The sequence below is a fragment of the Mastigoproctus giganteus genome, chromosome 12 (assembly GCF_048544385.1).
Source record: "Mastigoproctus giganteus isolate SK-2022 chromosome 12, ASM4854438v1, whole genome shotgun sequence".
In the NCBI taxonomy this organism is placed as follows: domain Eukaryota; kingdom Metazoa; phylum Arthropoda; class Arachnida; order Uropygi; family Thelyphonidae; genus Mastigoproctus; species Mastigoproctus giganteus.
In genome coordinates this window covers 151,626,206-151,644,495 of record NC_143586.1, presented here as the reverse complement: position 1 = coordinate 151,644,495, position 18,290 = coordinate 151,626,206, and the positions used below count along the sequence as shown (strand labels likewise).

The window sequence follows — 18,290 nt, the reverse complement described above, 5'->3', positions numbered from 1 at the left end:
ACACCTAAAAACCAGACAAAGCCCAGAAACGGTAACGCCACAAACTGGGTGATTGAGTTAGCCCCAAGAGCCTGGAAGATAATCAGCCAACAGACACGGATTTATATCAATTGGGGCAGCCACCGCTTTAGAGAGCACGTGGCTGTGCCAAAATGCTTCCGGTGTTGCCGATTCGGCCATACCACACATACGTGTGTGCAACCACAAACCTCCCCAACTTGTGGGCACTGTGCAGACATAGGCCACAACTACAACTCCTGCCCTAATAAAACCGCCCGACCAGTGTGCGCAAACTGCAAAGCCTTAAAACTACCAGCAGATCACTCCATTAGAGACAGAAACTGCCCCGTATACATAAAAGCCAAAAGTGCTCAACAATCAAGAACCGATTATGGGAACTCTTCATAAAAGCAATAATGTAAACACAATGAAATTTGCTCAACATAATGCACAACGGGCTAAAGCTGTTGCCGCGCAACTAAAGAAGAAGGCCGATGAAGACAATCTTGATGTCCTCTTTCTCCAGGAGCCTTACACGCACAAGAAAGAGGTGAAAGGCTACCCCCTCACGTATAAAATAGTTCAGCATGACGGAGATACCCCCTGGGCAGCCTTGATAGTTCGCAATCCTGACCTCACGGTAACAAAGATAACTCATCTCTGCAATAAATGGGCTGCCTGTGCTCAAATCATCTCCCCATTAGGAGAATTCTATGCAATATCATTATACTGTCGACCTGGCGAAGACATCCTCCCTGCAATACATTACCTGCAAAACGTTCTCCATGAGCTCCCCAACGCCAAAGTAATAGTCTGTGCAGATGTTAACTGCAGGTCGCCGGCGTGGCACAGTGCAACCCCTGACCGACGTGGTACTACTAACGGCCAGCACCTCGAAGAATTCCTCACCAACAATAGCCTGGCAATACAAAACCAGCCGAACAATCCGCCCACGTTCTCAAGCACATTACGGGAAGCAACAATAGATGTAAGCTTTGCTACCCGCTCCATTGCTGGACATATATCTTCATGGAAGGTCAGAGAGGATTGGACAACCTCTGACCACAGAGTTATTACATTCCAGATGCACCGTGCCCTTAACAGACAACCCACACCTAGAATAACCATCAACAGATTCGCCGTGGACAAGGCCAACTGGGAACAATTTCAAGAAGCACTGACTGGCTCTGTCCAAACTTTTGACTATGCAACTCTTACCCCGGACCAACACCAACGCGCCATTGTAAACATAATTATAGAGGCTGCAAACGCAACCATCAGAAGGAAGAAACCATCCCCAGGCGCGGTCCCCTGGTGGTGCCCGGAGCTTCAGAGACTCCGACATGAGGTAAATACACGCAGAAAAAATTTTCAACGATCAAGAAGATCCTGGCCGGCAGCAGAGGTGCAGGTCCTCAGGCAGCAATACTGTGAGGTCAGGAATGAATACACCGCCTTGATCAGAACACGGAAGAAACGATCCTGGGAAATGCTAGTTTCAACTACCGGGAACGAGTACCCTTGGGGGATTGTATATAAAGTCGCAATGAACAAGCTGCCCAAAGGAGAGGTAGTTCCCTCAACTAAAACACCTGCTGGCTTCTATACAAAATCATGGCACCAATCAATAGACAATATCCTCAATACCACCTTTCGGCAACTCCCGACAGCTCACTCCCTGGAGCATAGTGTGCATAGTGTTAGGGTCGGGCGCCACCTGTGGTTTCCCACATCTGCGCCATATGTACACTGTGAAGAAATACAGAACTACTGTAAATGCCAGAAAAAGTGTTGTGTGTTGAATGTGTGGTTTTGTGTTGGGTTCTATTGTATGTCCTGGCATTTGGCCGCAGGGCCCCTGATGGAACCCCACGTTGCCCGCACACACCACTAGGAGGTAGCCAGGCTGCCCATAGTTCTCTGGCTAGTCTCCGTCAGGGTCGCCTCAGCTTCCTGAGCGGAGACCAAGTTAAAAAAAAAAAATAAATAAAAAAAATAAAAATAAATAAATAAATAAAAAAAATAAAATAAAATAAAATAAAAAAAAATTAATTAAAAGAAAAAATAATAAATTAATTAATTAAAAAAAAAAAAAACACAGCGATTAGATAGAGTGAGGTAGTACAGGGTGTACAGAAGAGGGGGAATGAAAGTAAGAGTAAGGGGATATAGGCGAAGGCGTCCCCAACCAGTCAATGTACACTCAGTCAATCAGGTGAAGGCGAAGAAAGGGGAAGGAATGGGGTCGAAAGTGACTGTACAATTGAGCACAGATAGGATCGCCATTTGGCGCCTCTGTCATCGACATCGGGTGGTGTCCAATCCAGGGGTTTAATTCGATCCAATGGTAGCTTTCAAACTTCAATCATCAGATAGTTGTCCGTTTGATGGTGTGGCGGTCAAGTTCCTGACTGTCTAGTCTGGATGAAAGTCCATCATGGTCTCAAACCGCCTGTTGTCTTCCTTGGGACTGCTATGGCGCAGGTACAGGAACTGTAGAAAAGGATTTCCTTCGGCTGAAGAGCTCTTGTGCGAAACGCGTAAAAGCTGTATATTCCTCCCTACTATCAAGCAGGTGTGTTTCTTGGTCTTTGGGTATGTAGGTCAAGGTAGTGATGAAGGTGCAGCGAAGATCCTCATACAGGGGGCAGTCATACATAAGGTGCGACCAACTCTCAGTCCCACCACAGGTGCAAGTGGGATCATCGATGATTCCCAGGGCCGTCAGTTTGCCTTTTAATGATCCATGGCCAGTTAACAGGTATGTAGCATAAAGACCAGGTGAAAACCAGGGGGGAAGCCTGGGGAACACCCTGTTAATGTAAGGGAAGAACTTTCTAGGAACTCCCTGGAGCAGCTCCGTCTCTGCGAAGAAAATGCAAACTACAACCCAGTAGAACGTGAAGACCCATTCACACTAGCAGACCTCTACTTGGCGACCGCCAAAATACGAAACAAGAAAATGCCTGGTGAAGACTATCTGGAACCAGAGATCGTAAAAAAGGCCGTAGAATACATACCAACAACTATCCTAAATCTGTTCAATCACTGTCTCTCTGCAGGCTACTTTCCTCACGACTGGAGATCTGCACGGATCCGACTGATCTTGAAGAACCCGACAAAATCACGGGAACTTCCGGAGTCGTACAGACCTATAGCACTATTACCGGTACTGAGCAAACTATTTGAACACTTACTCCACAACAGAATAGAAACACACTACCTAGAAGCAGGGCTACGATCCCCCAAACAATTTGGCTTTCGTAGAGGCTGCTCCACTGTAGACGCCTTGGAACGCATAATAACTGCAGCTAACAACTGAAACCGCAAATACTTCCTAATGATCTCTGTCGATTTTGCCGGGGCATTTGACTCACTCTGGTGGCCAAGTGTCCTCGGCAGACTCCGGGAAGCAAATATCTCCAATAACCTGTACCACTGTATCAAAACCTACCTATCTGATAGAAGGATCTCAGTATGTGCTCCCTACTCTCAACTTACTCGGCCTATCTTCCGGGGGTGCCCACAAGGTTCAATCCTGGGGCCACTCCTTTGGAATCTGGTGATGGACGGCTTCCTCAATCAGAATCTCAATGGGGCAGATGCACAAGCATTTGCAGACGACCTCGTCCTGATGCTGGAGGGGGACAGCCGGGCACAACTGGAAGCCACTGCAAACCGGGCAATTGACTCCCTGCAAACGTGGGCGAAGCAGAACCACCTAACAATATCACCAACCAAGACATCCTCAATACTCCTCAAGGGTTCTCTCGACACGAGAAGGCCACCACAAATCAAAATAGAAGGAACCACGATTAAACTAACTACAGAACTAAAATACCTCGGAATCGTATTGGATAAAAACTTATCCTTTACCCCACATCTCATCTATCTCCAGAGAAAGATCAGGAACTACTCAGCCCTCATAGCAAGAGTCACACGAAAAGATTGGGGACTACGGAAACGGACCCTGTCTCTCTTTTACAAGGCTTTTTTCATCCCTGCCGTCTCATACGCTGCAGGGATTTGGTACAACAAAGCAACCACGGCTGTGAACAAAAGGAAATTAGAATCAATACAGCGTAGCATCTTGCTCACCATCACAAGAGCATGCTGCACTGTCAGCTCTCATGCGCTGCAGGCCCTGGCAGGATCACTCCCCCTGGACCTGGAAATTGTCCGCTGCGGCATGCTCTTTCAACTGTCCAGAGGTAAAAGTGTATCCTGCATCGGCTTCACTACCGATCCAGCCAACAACAGCAACATAGAGGAAAAACGTCTTATCAACCATCTCCGGCAAACCTGGCAGTCCCGATGGGCAGAATCAACTAAAGGCGCCATAACCCGGAAATTTATCTCGGACGTTACCCAAGTCTACCCCCACCAGCCGGATTGGTTCTCACCGGGGCTCTACACCACCTTCCTTCTAACGGGACATGGTTCCTTTAATGCCAAACTTTCGACCTTCGGAATAAAAGAATCACCACTATGCCACTGCGGTGAAAATCAGACATGGACACATCTGATGCAAGAATGCCCCCTCTTTGATGATATAAGATGTCACTTTATAACCAAAATATGTTTCAACCCGAAGGATCGGGAACACCTTGTACTGTCGGAGGAGGAGTACTATAGAGCCCTCTCGAAATTTGCGCACGAACTGTTCAGCAGACTACGAGCATTACCACAACTTCCCTAAACTCGACACTGGAACTCTGACAACTGAAACGGACAACAATGACTAGGACTTAACTGGAGGAGACCTATATCCCCTTAGTGACACCATCCCACACTGACACCCTGATTATTGGAACAGCAGTGGATGGGATCCTATTCCAACACTGACCAACTAATGGACTGTACACTGTCATGGACCTGACGAAGCCACAGCTTTGCTACATACACGCCATGTTAGTGATCTGAGCCGGCTCCCTTGTTCGGCCCTTTCTTCTCCCTTACCCCGGCGGGGGGAGGTGACGGCTTTCCTGTCTCCTCCCCTCCTTGCCGACCCCACTCTTCCCTCTGGTGGGGTATGGGTATTCCCCACTGATTCTACCTGGGGTCGTCTCCCCTATTGACCCCATTCTTCTGTCTTTATCCCTCCAGTCTTCATTCTCCCTACCCAACTCTATCTGTATGCAAGCGAATGTCCCACACGCCAAAAAAAACCGTGTCTAAATTACGCTGTTCGCCCACCATTTTGGCTTTTCTAATTCTAGCGCAATATTCCCATGCAAATTTTTTTTTTTTTTTTCTTTTTTTTTTAAGGTCCTAGCCACTGAAATCCCAGGAAACTAGGTGGCAGGACCTGCCAGAGTGCAAATTTAAACTAGTGGTTACCTGGTCTGCCTCCACGGGGCGAAGTGCGGGCAACGTTGGGCCTCAGCTGGGGTCCAGCGGCTAAATGGCCAGAAGAACAACGGTACATAACACAACACACTCACATGATCCATACACTTTTAAATCTCTGGCCTTCCCAGTGAACTGGTACACTCACAATGAAAGCAACGCGGAGATGGGGGGAACCCCTGGTGCCGTTAGACACTTAACACACTTTGCACTTTGCACACTGTTCACAATAAAATATCCATAAAAAATATTCTATAAATTTGGTCGAGCAGTGTAGAATGAGTCTAGAGACCCAGCGTGCCAGGTGTTCACATTGCAGGCAATGGCAGTGTAATGATGTGGGGACTGTTTATCGAAATATTACTGCACTGGTTGGTATCAAGGGAACACATTGGGCTCCCTTGATACCAATGGAGCAACATTTCGATGCGGCAGATAATCTGGAAAGGTTTTCACCGAGGCGCGTCTATTCATATATCCATCTGCAAATGGATTCTTCTAACAGGATAATGCACTATGTCAGAAGCCCATGATTTTACAGAACTAGTTCCACGAACATGAAAACGAATTCAGCCTACAGTGATGGCCTCCCCAGTCATCACTTCTGAATCCAGTTGAGCTCAAGCGATGACGCGGAATGAGGTCTTCATATCAGAGATCCACAGTCAAATTTGTGACAACCGTGGAAGCTATTCAGTATATGAAGAAGCAGCTCACTTTCGACACCTCTTTGAGTTCATTCCATTGTGAATCCAGTTTGTTAGCGCTAAATAGGGACCCACTAGCTACTCGATACACGTTTCTAATAAAGTGGCCACCAATGTATATATTTATGAAATCAGCTCAAGCAATTCATTCGAAGTTATAGTCTCATTACTTTGTATTACAGCTAGTTACAATTTAATCCACATATAACTGAAATGTAGTGAGCAGTTTCAAATTATGCAATTTATTTATTCTCTTTTTTATTAAAAATAAGAGTAATTATTTTTATTGAAGAATCAATGGTTTTGCAGCGTGTGTTGTATCGAACAAAGTAATAAAGGGTTACGCAATGGCATTGGAAAATAGAAATAAGACTGAGGATATAAACTTCTTGACCGAATCAGCCTCAAATACCAGACTCCAAACTGATATATATCCAATATATTTTGTGAAGACCTCATTTTATGGGAAACGGAGTGCTGCATTATATCATAGCGCTTTTCCACTTGTCGCTAACTTTAAGGATTGATAATATGTATAGACATCTATTCAGTTGGAGCGGAACAGAGAATTGTCCTGAAGAGCGATTTTCTAAGCGATTAATGCGTTTAGAAAAGGACTTCTGTCTCTAAACACAGAAGCCATCAGGAAGAGGCATGGCAGAAGTTCTACAAAGGTGATAACAGATTAGGGAAGAATTTAGGAAAGTCTCTTTCATTCGACCCAATATTGGTATTTCTGTATTATAATCAGATTGGTAAATGAAAATTTGGTTACTGTGAAAACTTAATTGTAATAACGTATTCACTTATAGTCAAGGATATTGTTTCGATTCGGGTATAGACTTCAGAGATTTAATTTTTGGATGTGCCATCTCAATTAATCCGCCCTCATGTTGGTAGGATGGCCGTCCTCTCCATACCGGGTGGAAAAGACCTGGATTCGAATCCCGTCGATGATGGGAGGAATTATGGGTATTTTTCACAACGTGACTGAGTTAGTTGGTTTCAGGTGAGGATAGCATGGTTTTTTTCTCCCGGAAACTCGGGTTTTTTGTCCACCAATCAGAAAATCGATCACAGAACACGCAATTTTTGGGCAGTATACACAGAGCAATACGGTCTTAGTCGCTTTTACTCCTAAAATCCATCAACTCAATTAATCCCTCTTTTATATATTTTAATAAATTCTTTAAGTAAGGAACTTAGCTGGTTTGAGAGAGCTGGTATAATGCTTATACATGTACCAGCTGTCTCGGTTTAAGTAAACTCTTAGTCAAAAATTATTTCACATCACTTAATATTATATAGCAAAACTTTTGATGCAGTAGTTAATAACAAAAGTGGTATCTTCGTATTTCTTCTCCATTCTGTTGCCACCAAACTGGTTTCGGAAAGATTATTTTTTTTCTAAATACCACATCGCCCCAATAACCCTGTCAATTTTAGAAAATTGACAGGGTTATTGGGTCGATGTGGTATTTGTTGGTTGATCCTTGGCTTTCAGTTCGCTATGAACTATTAAAATTTCAATTGAATAGCTGATAATCATCAACTACCACTGAGTTGGCTTCCACCTATGTTCCGTATTCACTGCCCTATGTAGAATCTTTCCACCACCAACCTGAACACAATATGCACGGTCAGTATATTGGCGCAATATCGCCTAAGATACAGATGCGCAGTGAAACTGCCATCGCCTTCAAAGAGGAAAAAGCCCCGTCACTTTGCGCGAAGTCTCTCTCTTTGGATTCCACCACCTTTGAAATATTTTTGGTGTATCACAATGTACCGCTATCCACAGTTCTGCCCAAGTTGCTAATATCTTTTTAAATTTAATAGCATCACGAGTAAAGGTGAATCCGCTATACATTTAAAAATTGGAGACATTGCCAAGACAGCTGTTTCGAAATTTACGGGCTTCTCGTCAGCTCGCGGATGACTTCTGTTACCTTAACCAAGTATTTGGCCTCGTTTTCAGTGGGAGCCGAATGATTCTCGTGATCGAAAATTGAACACAGAAAAGCATAGCAATCTTATTTGATTCAACTAGTACACTGAGATACTCCTCCGCAATAGCTCTCTATCACTCTGGAGCACTTTCTTACGAAAGACAGAAACGTTGGAGGATTGGAGAGGGTGGGATGAAGAGAAATCACATGAGAATTTCAAGTTAGTAAAGGGCTAAAATTCTAAACCTCCCAATGTATAATGATTATCTTACAATAATAAATTGATTGGTGGTATTTAAATGACGTTGTGTTTAATATTTTTTAATGGTTAGTTCATTAGGCATGAACGTAATTAACTGATAATTCGAGCTTCCATCCGACAGTACGTATAAAGATGCCACAAAATGTACGCAACAGACTCCACATAACGATTTCTCATGGTGTTATCGGCACTTGTTCTGAACTTCTACAGGTCTTGTCAGAGAATATGTCTGATAATTTTTCAATTGCTGTACTTCTGAAAACAAAGTCGGCATGAAATCTGAGCAGTTCCTCAAAAGAATGTTGTAAACAGACATTTAATGAATTATTTCAGTATTTTGAAGAACCGTTGTGAGCATTAACATCTATCATTGCTTTTGCGTCTTTATTGAAGTTATACTTGAATAGAATTTATAATATTTTTAAAATACTTAATCAAGTGATGATCAATTGGATAATCCAAATGTCTTCTACATTAATCAGCTTATTTAGAGCTCCTCGCTCGATCCTGTTTGAATAAAGAAGATTTTCTTTTTATGTATCTGGATTCCAAAGGAGGAATTTGAAACGAATACAGAGATACTTCATTGTAGCCTTCCACTCTTATTGCTGAATCACCATAGAAGATAATAATAACACTTATAAAATTTAAGAACTAAATAAATAAATGTTTTTCCATCGCCAAATGGACTAGAACCGCCTCTCTCTAACCTTTTTTAAATAAATAATTTATTTATTTAATTTGTCAGTGTCATTTTCATCTGATGCTAATCCCCTCCCCACCACCCTCAAACACAACGCGCAATTCCGAAATTACCAGTTTACAGAAAGCTTACTGCACCATCGGTAATTTTAAAATTTGATGTTCGAAATAATTTGATCGGCTATTCTTAACTAATCATTCCTATCTGGGATTTCGCTGTTCCTGCATATGCTCCCTTGAGTAACCGATCATTAGATTGAATTTTAATTATTCGAAGTAAAATTATCATATTCTTAATGCAGTTTCCTTTCACCGCAGATATAACTCTGATTATTTCCACATATTTCGCTTAATGCCGATGCTGCCAAGGGGATCCGTTTTGAATTGTATTTCCTGATAATTGCCTTCCTAGTAAGTCAAAACAGAATTCTTATCAAGAAGTAAATTTAACGTCACTTTCAGAAACACATCAGCATATGCTTTTTTTTATATTAAATTGTATTAACTGCTCTCTCTGATTGCTTTATGCAAACTATGGTATTAGAACGCACATCATTTGATGTATATTTATGAAAATTAATAAATACTGCATCTTTCGACATCGTATAATATATGAATAACCTGCTGTATCTTTCAGGACATTTATAGGACTTTAGAAAGGACTTCAATGATATTACAGTTTTTGTTAGAAAATTAATGCAATATTGATTTTCAATCCAGTAATAATGTACTGGATTTTTCACTTGTTTGGTGGTCTGGGTTCAAATCCCTTCGGAGAGTAGGAGGATACCTTAAAGTTTCTTCAATCAGAATTGTACATAACAGATTGGGAATAGGCATTTCTCATTACTGATTTATTCTGGGTTTCTCAGATCGCATACATGTAAAACGGCCCATAAACACATCCGCTTATTAAGAAAATCTATGAAGCAGCATTCCATATGAACTGGAGCATGATGGCCAAGGTAAGGGGGAGCCTTCTACGCGTTCTTATGAACAGTGGCATATAATGAATCGCCTCTATTCGATGTGCCAAAATGACTCCAGAACCAGTTAACCAAGCTCCAATATGGTCAGGACTGTTCCCATTTACTCATAACAAACATTCCTTGACCTCCCGAAACAGCATTAAAATATTTGTGGAAATGGTATTTGCTCTAATCCTAATGAATGGTCCAATAAGAACAAAACTTTTCTTTCAGCGACAACCGATTCAAAAATGGCAGTGAAATCTTATTGTTATAGCGCTGGAATTGGCAAAATTGATGGTGGAAGCCAACCAACCAACTAATCAATCGGAAAGATGTATTGAGATTGATAAGGTTCTAGGTAATGTCTAAAGAACTGCTTGTACGTTTCTAGAGAAAGATGTAAAACTGGGTTCTATAATATAGTAGAATGGTCATTCAATAAGCTTACCCACTCTAGCTATGCAGTTGAGCGAGGAGTAGGAAGTTCAGTTAGTGACCTTGAAAATATTTCACGAGAAGCAAACGTAAAAAATGTTTACACCTGGGGTGCCATTTATACAGTAATTCGAATGATGAAAATGCTTTTTTTTTTGTATACTCTAAAGCTTAGTAAACTTCTTCTCTTCTTATATAGCAATACATCACTTTTAATTTGAATCTCGGCTTTCTCTTAAATACGTTGAGCTCTTGAAGCACGACAGCATTTGATAGTTATTTTATTTCCAAACTGCGCTGGAACTTTTTTCAGAATATATTAATTTCACAGAATAATAATATAATCGATTGCGAAAAATCAATAGATATTCGTGAAGAGAAAACCCTTATTATATAAACTAAGAAGCTCATCCTATGAGATAACCACACGAATGTCTTTCACATTTTTCGCTACAATTCGATGCCCTTTTGTATATTTTAACTTTAAATAATTCACAGCCGTTATCGATGTTATTAAACTTATATGGAAATTACTTTTGATGGCGGTGTTTCAGATGAGAAGGTTAAAGACGTATCTCGGATGATGGCAGGTACAATAGAAGGCGCGTACATATTTAAGGGCAGCGAATTCTTCAGTCAGTTCTCGTATTCAAAAGTCAAAACACTCTAAGAACAGGAGAAAGGGAAATTAATAGCAAAGATACAAAGCTCATTCGCGTGATGGTGAAAAAGAAAAGGTTAAAATTTATTAACGCGTTTAAATAAATGTCCGCTATACCAACATCTGTAAAATGATAAACCTTCGAAGAAGGGGGAAAAAAGAAACTTACCTCTAGCGCTGTGCGGTCCGATATCAGGTTTAACCGTAGAGGAAGACGCACACTTATGTGGAAGAGATGTGGTTGGAGGAATATGGATTGTTTGAGAACAGACAACTGCACGTGCCTACTTTTCACCCTTTCTCTGACTCGCTGCTGTTGGGGCTCCGATGTTCCATCACTACAGTTTTATATATCGCGCTTTCGTTGGCGGGAGGAGCCCAGTGACGTTTTCAAACGTCACGCTCGTGTGCCAAATGGTCTATAGCTGACGCTGTCGAAAGAAATTATCCAACTTATTAAAGCATTAGACGAGTGTCGATGGGGAAGAGTGTTTGTGGGAAAGAAAGAGAGAGAAGGGAGAGTAACTTCTGAGTCGCCGTTCTGTCTTTTGTCTAAATAACCGTCAGCTGTTTGCCATTTACGGCGTCATCATTTAATAGTTTTCGTATTGAGGTCTGGAATGTGTCTGAACATTGACAGTACCGTGAGACCAGAACTATATTTTACCAAATTTCCGCTAAATACAGTGACAGCACTAATGGTCAAGAATTACGTACATCAGAACTGTCTTTTTTTTATCATTTGCGCTGATCGCAGTCATTAAAACTACCAACATATTAAAGAATGAAATGGTTGTTAACAGAATTCGTACAGTTAATAGAAATTATACCGTTTTTTTATTACGAAATTTCTGTGTATCTTGTTCTTTCTTTTAATATGAAATTTGGCAAAGTGAAAAGCAACAATTTTTCGAAAAAAACCTTCGAATAGTTTCATTTTCAAATCGACCATTAACTGAAATAAGATTAAAATTAGCTAGAAGACAAAATACCAGTTCAGAAAATTGATTATCAGCTGCGCAGTTAATTCGCTACTTTGCAAATACGATGGAATCCCGGTTATTCGAAACAGTTGGAACCAAGGGTATGTCGATGTTTGCAGATAATCGATAATAAATGCACTCTAAGTGTTAAAGGAAGGAGTATAAACATTAATCAGATAAAATTCGCAGTAATCTGAATTTATTAACCCATTATGCTCTGAATGCTTTTTTTGAAAGAGTTCACTTTCATTTTTCCATTGAAAGAGCATGTATTTTCTCCAGATACCTAAATTGGTTCTCTTTTATTTCTTATTAACCTATTTGCGTGTTGTTGAGGGATGAAAAACCTGGAATAACTCACGGGAAAATCTAATTTCCTCCGCCTCAGACTGTTCAACTACAGTTCCAATTGAAGATGTCTTTAGAAGTTCCTTCAGCCTTCGGAGGGATTCGGGCCGATATCTCTCCAAACGAGTTTGTAAAGATCTGAATCGGATTTCTCCAATTCGAACTCTGGAAAAAGTCCCGAGTTCGAATCTCCTCAGAATGGAACAGTTTTGAGGCCTCATTCAGCAAACATATCGATCGAATAAAGAATAAACATAATATAGTAACGTCTCATGGTCTTAACTACCTTGGCGCTGAGTACCAATACAAACACTACTCAAATATGAAACATTATCGATGAGACTCCTTTAGCGTGGAACCAGGAACGCTTCTCTCTGCTTGTGGGTAAAAAATATTAGACTTTAACAGCACAAACACAGTTTAAGCGATTGTCCTCCGTGCTCTTGTCCATGAATTAATGAGCAGTGCAGGGAATAAAGAGTAAACACAACAAACATGTTTTGCTAGATTTTGTTTTAATCCCATTTTGAGTACATTTAAAATTTGAATAGGCAGTTTTATTTCAACGTGGTGATTGACTTCAGCCTGATGATTGGGGCTCTTAGTAATTAATCAAGAATAGTTGGGAAAGTTGCTAACGTAATTTGAGAATTTAAAGTATGCGCTCTACTAATAGCAAATAGTAGACGGGCTTCATTACATACTTGGGTTTACTGCATCTGTTACACTACGAACAGTGGCTTATATTTGTTACAATCTCAATAATAATGCAATCTTTTGAAACCTATGAACATTATAGATTTTTTTTTCAGAATAATTTGAGTAAATTATAAATGGCTATTGAGTTTCACAAAATTAAGAATAAGTGCTTATTCATTCCATTTAGCGAAGAAATTTCATATATCTTTGACAAAATGTATTAAAACAAAAATCTGAAAATAGTGGGTGTACCTCGTAATTTGTCTTAATTTCAAAAATAAAAATAATCCTTGTCAATGTCTCCAGGCGTGTAGACATCAGTTTCATCTTCAGAAACTACTTTCAGCGCTCTCTTTGCTGCTACATTCTCCAATATAAGTGGGCAGCGTGGAATCGATAGGTTATCTCCATGTAGTCTAATGGCAGATGGAATATTAGGATACACAATGTCCTTCTTATCCCTCTACATTAATTAAGCAAAAGTGTCCATCACAGGGTTTGTAGGATCCCCCCAAATCATGGGAATTTAAAATGGCATAACCCCCTTTTTTAACATATTTTCACAGTCTCGGTGCTTCAACAACTTCTGCAAACATCTCATAACATGTCCCAACCAGGCAAGTCTCTGGCTCTTCACAAATCTGACGATGTCTGCAACCTGAATAAGATGGTCAAGTTCATGGTCCATTCTGATCCTCCAGGATCCATCAACGTCTGGTATGGGCCCAAAAACGTTTCGTAAAATTCTATGCTCGAACACTCAACAACTGCTCATCTTTACTCGTTAATGTCCAAGCTTCCCAACCCGGCTAATGAGCCTTTTGTACATTCTTAATTTTAAATGTCTGTTCGATACTCTGGACTCCATTAGTATTTCATGTGCATTTAAACTTCTGTTTCCATTCAGGATACTGGACTTAATTTCATTAGCAACACAGTTGGACTGGTTTATCTGCAAACCTAGAGGTAGGTAAAATTTGGAACTTGCTCAAACGAGAAGCCGCTGGTTTTTAAAATTTGCGTATAAAATATCCGTTCTCCGGACTTCTAAATATGGAAGTCCAGAGAACGGATGCTTCCCAAAGTAATATTAAATAGGTGTAATTGTGACTGATACATTTTTTTTTTTATTTCCAATGTTTTGAATTGTAAAATCGACCCAAGAATGAAGAATAGGTTCCTTTAATTCAAAATATTAATTGGTACCACCGGTATCGATATCCAATCCGTTTGATTGACAGATTTTCCCTCTAACACCATGATGTACACTCGCAGTTTCATTTTTAGGAAAGGATTCCTTCTTTTCGAAGGCTACGTGATCTTCAATTCTTCCATAGGCTCCTTGGTTCTTTCTGAAGGCTAGATTGACCTCTTGATTAAATCGTTTATTGTTAAAAACGGGGAGACGTCGCTGACCAAATAATGTTTAGAATTTATTTCGCAGTAAGGCCAGCCTAAGTAAAAACAAACTTTATTGTTCCACTTTTCAACAAGGCGCCTCCGTAGCCAGGTGGGAAGGAGCAGCAGTGCATAGCACATGCTTCTTGATTAGACCGGGGTTCGAACCTGTCACCACCAAATACAGAGGATGTGGAAAGGTCAGGGAATGACCACCGCATATCCCGGAGCAATATGGCCTTAGTTGCTAATGCTCCTAAAAACCAAATAACTAACTAACTTTTCAACAAGTGTTCTTATTAAATTTTATATCAAATTTTGTTCGTTATACTGTTCATCCAATTCATCCTTCTGATTGGAAGGATGAATTGGCAACTTGGCGGATGCGTATAAAATACAATCGGTTTAAGTGTCATGCTTAAACAGTGGTTGCTTTTCCAAGAGATATATTTTTTATTATCAATTTTAATTTCAGTTAATTTAAGAAAACAAAACCAGACCCTGACTGAGTTGCCCCTTGTTTGCCTGTAATTTTCTCTTCTTCCTTAAGTTTTCTTGCTTAGTGATGTTTTTCTCAGTAAAGAGTGTATAATAACACAATACAATGAAATCAATCGATTTTTCGATAAAGATGCGATCCCTTCAGGATCATTTCCTGCTCACAAAGCAATCATAAACCGAGCATTTCTATAACAGGTTTCTCCAGTAACCATTAATTTACTTTTGAACTTGAATAGATGAACGGTGTCTTGAAAGACATTACTATGAATGTAGGTTTGAGTCCTGTCTCATCTTAAGAATGTGATCAGTATTTTTCTCACATAATTGATGACATTCATGATAACGTATCCTTGCTGAATTGTTAGTTATCTACCATACGTGAATTAAATAAGGTAGAAGATGTATTTAATGTCCTTCAACAGATAACAATAATATTTGAGAAAGTTCTGCAGAAACGTAACTGGCAATAATTCTTACATAATTGATTAAGAAATGTTTTTTAATCAATAGGGGAAGGGATATGGTGTCCCTTCCGCTAAGTTGTGGGGAAATAGTTCCCATAATCTAGGGTTTTTCTCGTGGTAAGGACAATGGCCACTGGTTATAGTGGAGGGAACCATGAATGCTACTATCTCCTACATAGATATTCTGGACAATTCTGTGTCTAACATTTTTAACGGTTTTATGGAAGTGGCCCTTATACCTTCCAGGACGTCGTGTCGCGATTTGTTTGATACTATATCTCTGTGTATCATAAATATTTTGACCATACCAGTACTTAGTAAATCCACTGCTTTAACTTTTGGAACAGTTACTCTTAATATACATCCATCTCATTGGAAAACAACGACGAATCGATCATTCGCGATTTCAGCTCCTCAGAATCCTCTACATGTTCCAAACGTCGCTTTCACAATTGCCCTAATTTGGAATATTACTGGCTAAGTGTCTTTATTACAAGCTTTTACCCAGTAGTGTAGTCGTCAGGACAGATATTTTCAAGTTGACTCGATAAGCTCAGCAGTCAATGCACCGATAATCCATAATGATTCTTCGCCCTTTAAGGAACTTTACTTCTTTCTAAGATTTTGATGGGAACAGAAGGGTGAAACTTTCTATCCTCTCCAGTAGTTCCTTACAGTGAAAGAGCAATGCTCGCCCAAATATCTGCATTTACTTTGCCACCGTTTATCATCGAGGGATCATTACTACGATCTCTCATTTCAAAAAACAAAACAAAACAACGAATTTATGTTGACATTTCCTTTTAATTTTTTAACCTTATATTGTTTAATCTGTTTGCGTGCTGCGACCTTTTACATACTATAATCCGAATTCATGTGCTAGTATTAATGGAAATGCCATACTAATTGTATATACACATTACTATATAGCTTACTCTTTCCTCCTAATTTACATCTCCGATTTAACGTTAGAGTTAAGAGTATCAGAACACGTAATTAGGAGAAAAGTCATTAGGATTCAGTGTCAATGTGTCAGGAGTTATAAATTGATTTAATTAATGCAATAGAAATTACCACGGAATTGACAGACCCTTAAAGTAATTTGATTGAACCATATTAATACTTAGAAGTGCTATTAAGGTGTATACAGTGAGACATAACTAAAATGAATCCAAGGAAGGTAATTAATAAATAATATGACATTTCAACAGTAACCATGTGCAAATGGACTCGTTTTTCAGAATTGGAATAAGCTGGTGTATATCAGATAGGTTAACTAGTTGAACACACTTTACAGACTGATAAACGATTTCATTATTTAGCGTTCAATCTTTTAAATATTAAATAAAATATTCTCCTTTAAAAATAGTCGACTGTTTGGTCTTCCTTAAAGTTATCTCCTGCCTCTGTACAACTCAACCCCAGATATGTCGGAGGCATCTGATACCATCAACTGCCCGGTTTTGGTGTATGAGAGTGTTGAACTTTGAATGGCTCAGAATTCAATGTTTTCAGATCTCCCCCTCCCCATTGTCACTTCTGCCCACAGAGCACCATGCACAGTGGAGGTGGGGAAACCCCCTGGTGCCGTCAGCAACTAACACAAACGGAGCTCCATGTACGTGGTTGCTCTCTGGGCAATGATGACGATTGTCGCTGTCTCCATCCTATCACTAAACCCCCACTGCCCATCACTTATCGATAGCATGAACTAAACAATATGCTGCATACTCTGCTCATCAGTGGAGACCGTAAGCGTCTTCAACACATTTCTACACGTCAAAAGATGTTTATCCACACGAAATAATCTCATATATCTGCCCTGATATTACTTTAAATTTTTATCCAAGATAACTGTAATATTATTCACTTCGTAAAATTAGTTCAGAGCACCTTCAGCACGCACTCACACTTCCAAATAAATGGAACAGCTTTTCCTATTACTTGCACTTTCAAACTGCAGCTGTTAAGCTGTTGGAAAATCCTGGGAGAGAAACACCATGAAACCTTCATTCGTAGTAATAGGGTTTCAGGCGCAGTCAGAGTGATTGTTTTAATTATATATTTAAAGCAATTAAGTGAGAAGTTAAAGAATAATTAACACAACGTTTAAATAATAATTAAACGAGCAATTACCAGCTTTAATTTAGTTGCCTCCTCCGTTTTTCCAAACATTTTAAATGGTGAAATCTGAGTCAGAAATTGATCTCAAATGTTGAGATACATTAAAGGAAACACAGCGTACGTGTTGTCATTAATCTTGTGTAAAGGAGAGCGGGCAGATAAAGTTTGAATTATTTTAATACCATTTTCAATTATGTGATGGGAAGAGGGGACGTTGTTCTTATTGGGCTTTATTGCTCCGTGCACATTGCATTTCATTTGCGTGTTCTGTGGCTAATTTTCTGTTTTGCTGGACGAAAAACTAGAGTTTCCGGGAAAAGAAACCATGCTGTCCTCGCCTGAGACCGACTAACTCAGCCACCTTGTGAAAAAATCCGATAAAAATTCCTCTGTCATCAACGGGATTCGGACCCAGATCTTTTCCACCTGATTTGGGGAGGATGATGATCCTACAAACTGTGCTAACCACGAAGGCAAGGGAACATGTATAGTATCTTATATAGGTTGATCCCAGAACTTTGGCTCAACTTAGCTATGGAATACTGATGATACACTACTCTGTAAACTGCAAGAAAGGTGTGTTCGTGCAGTGCAGATGTTGTCGTGTTCTGTTGATTTTGGCACTTGGTCAGCAGGAAGGCGATCATCTGGAAAGCCTGCCCAGTGTCTGATTACAATCTTGTACTGAGTGCCCCAAGCAAACTTGAGATTCAACAAATAAAAAGTAATCCCTCTCC

The 18,290-nt window shown here is 40.1% G+C and overlaps 1 protein-coding gene across 1 annotated transcript in view; it reads right to left on the bottom strand.

Moving 5' to 3' along the window:
• LOC150077517 (diuretic hormone class 2-like) overlaps window positions 1-11,347 on the bottom strand; it is an 87,144-nt gene extending 75,797 nt beyond the window's left edge. The window contains exon 1 of the mRNA XM_090386432.1: window positions 11,206-11,347. The gene's annotated coding sequence lies outside the window, so the exon portion shown is untranslated. The remainder of the gene's footprint in view (window positions 1-11,205) is intronic.
• Window positions 11,348-18,290: the final 6,943 nt, after the last annotated feature.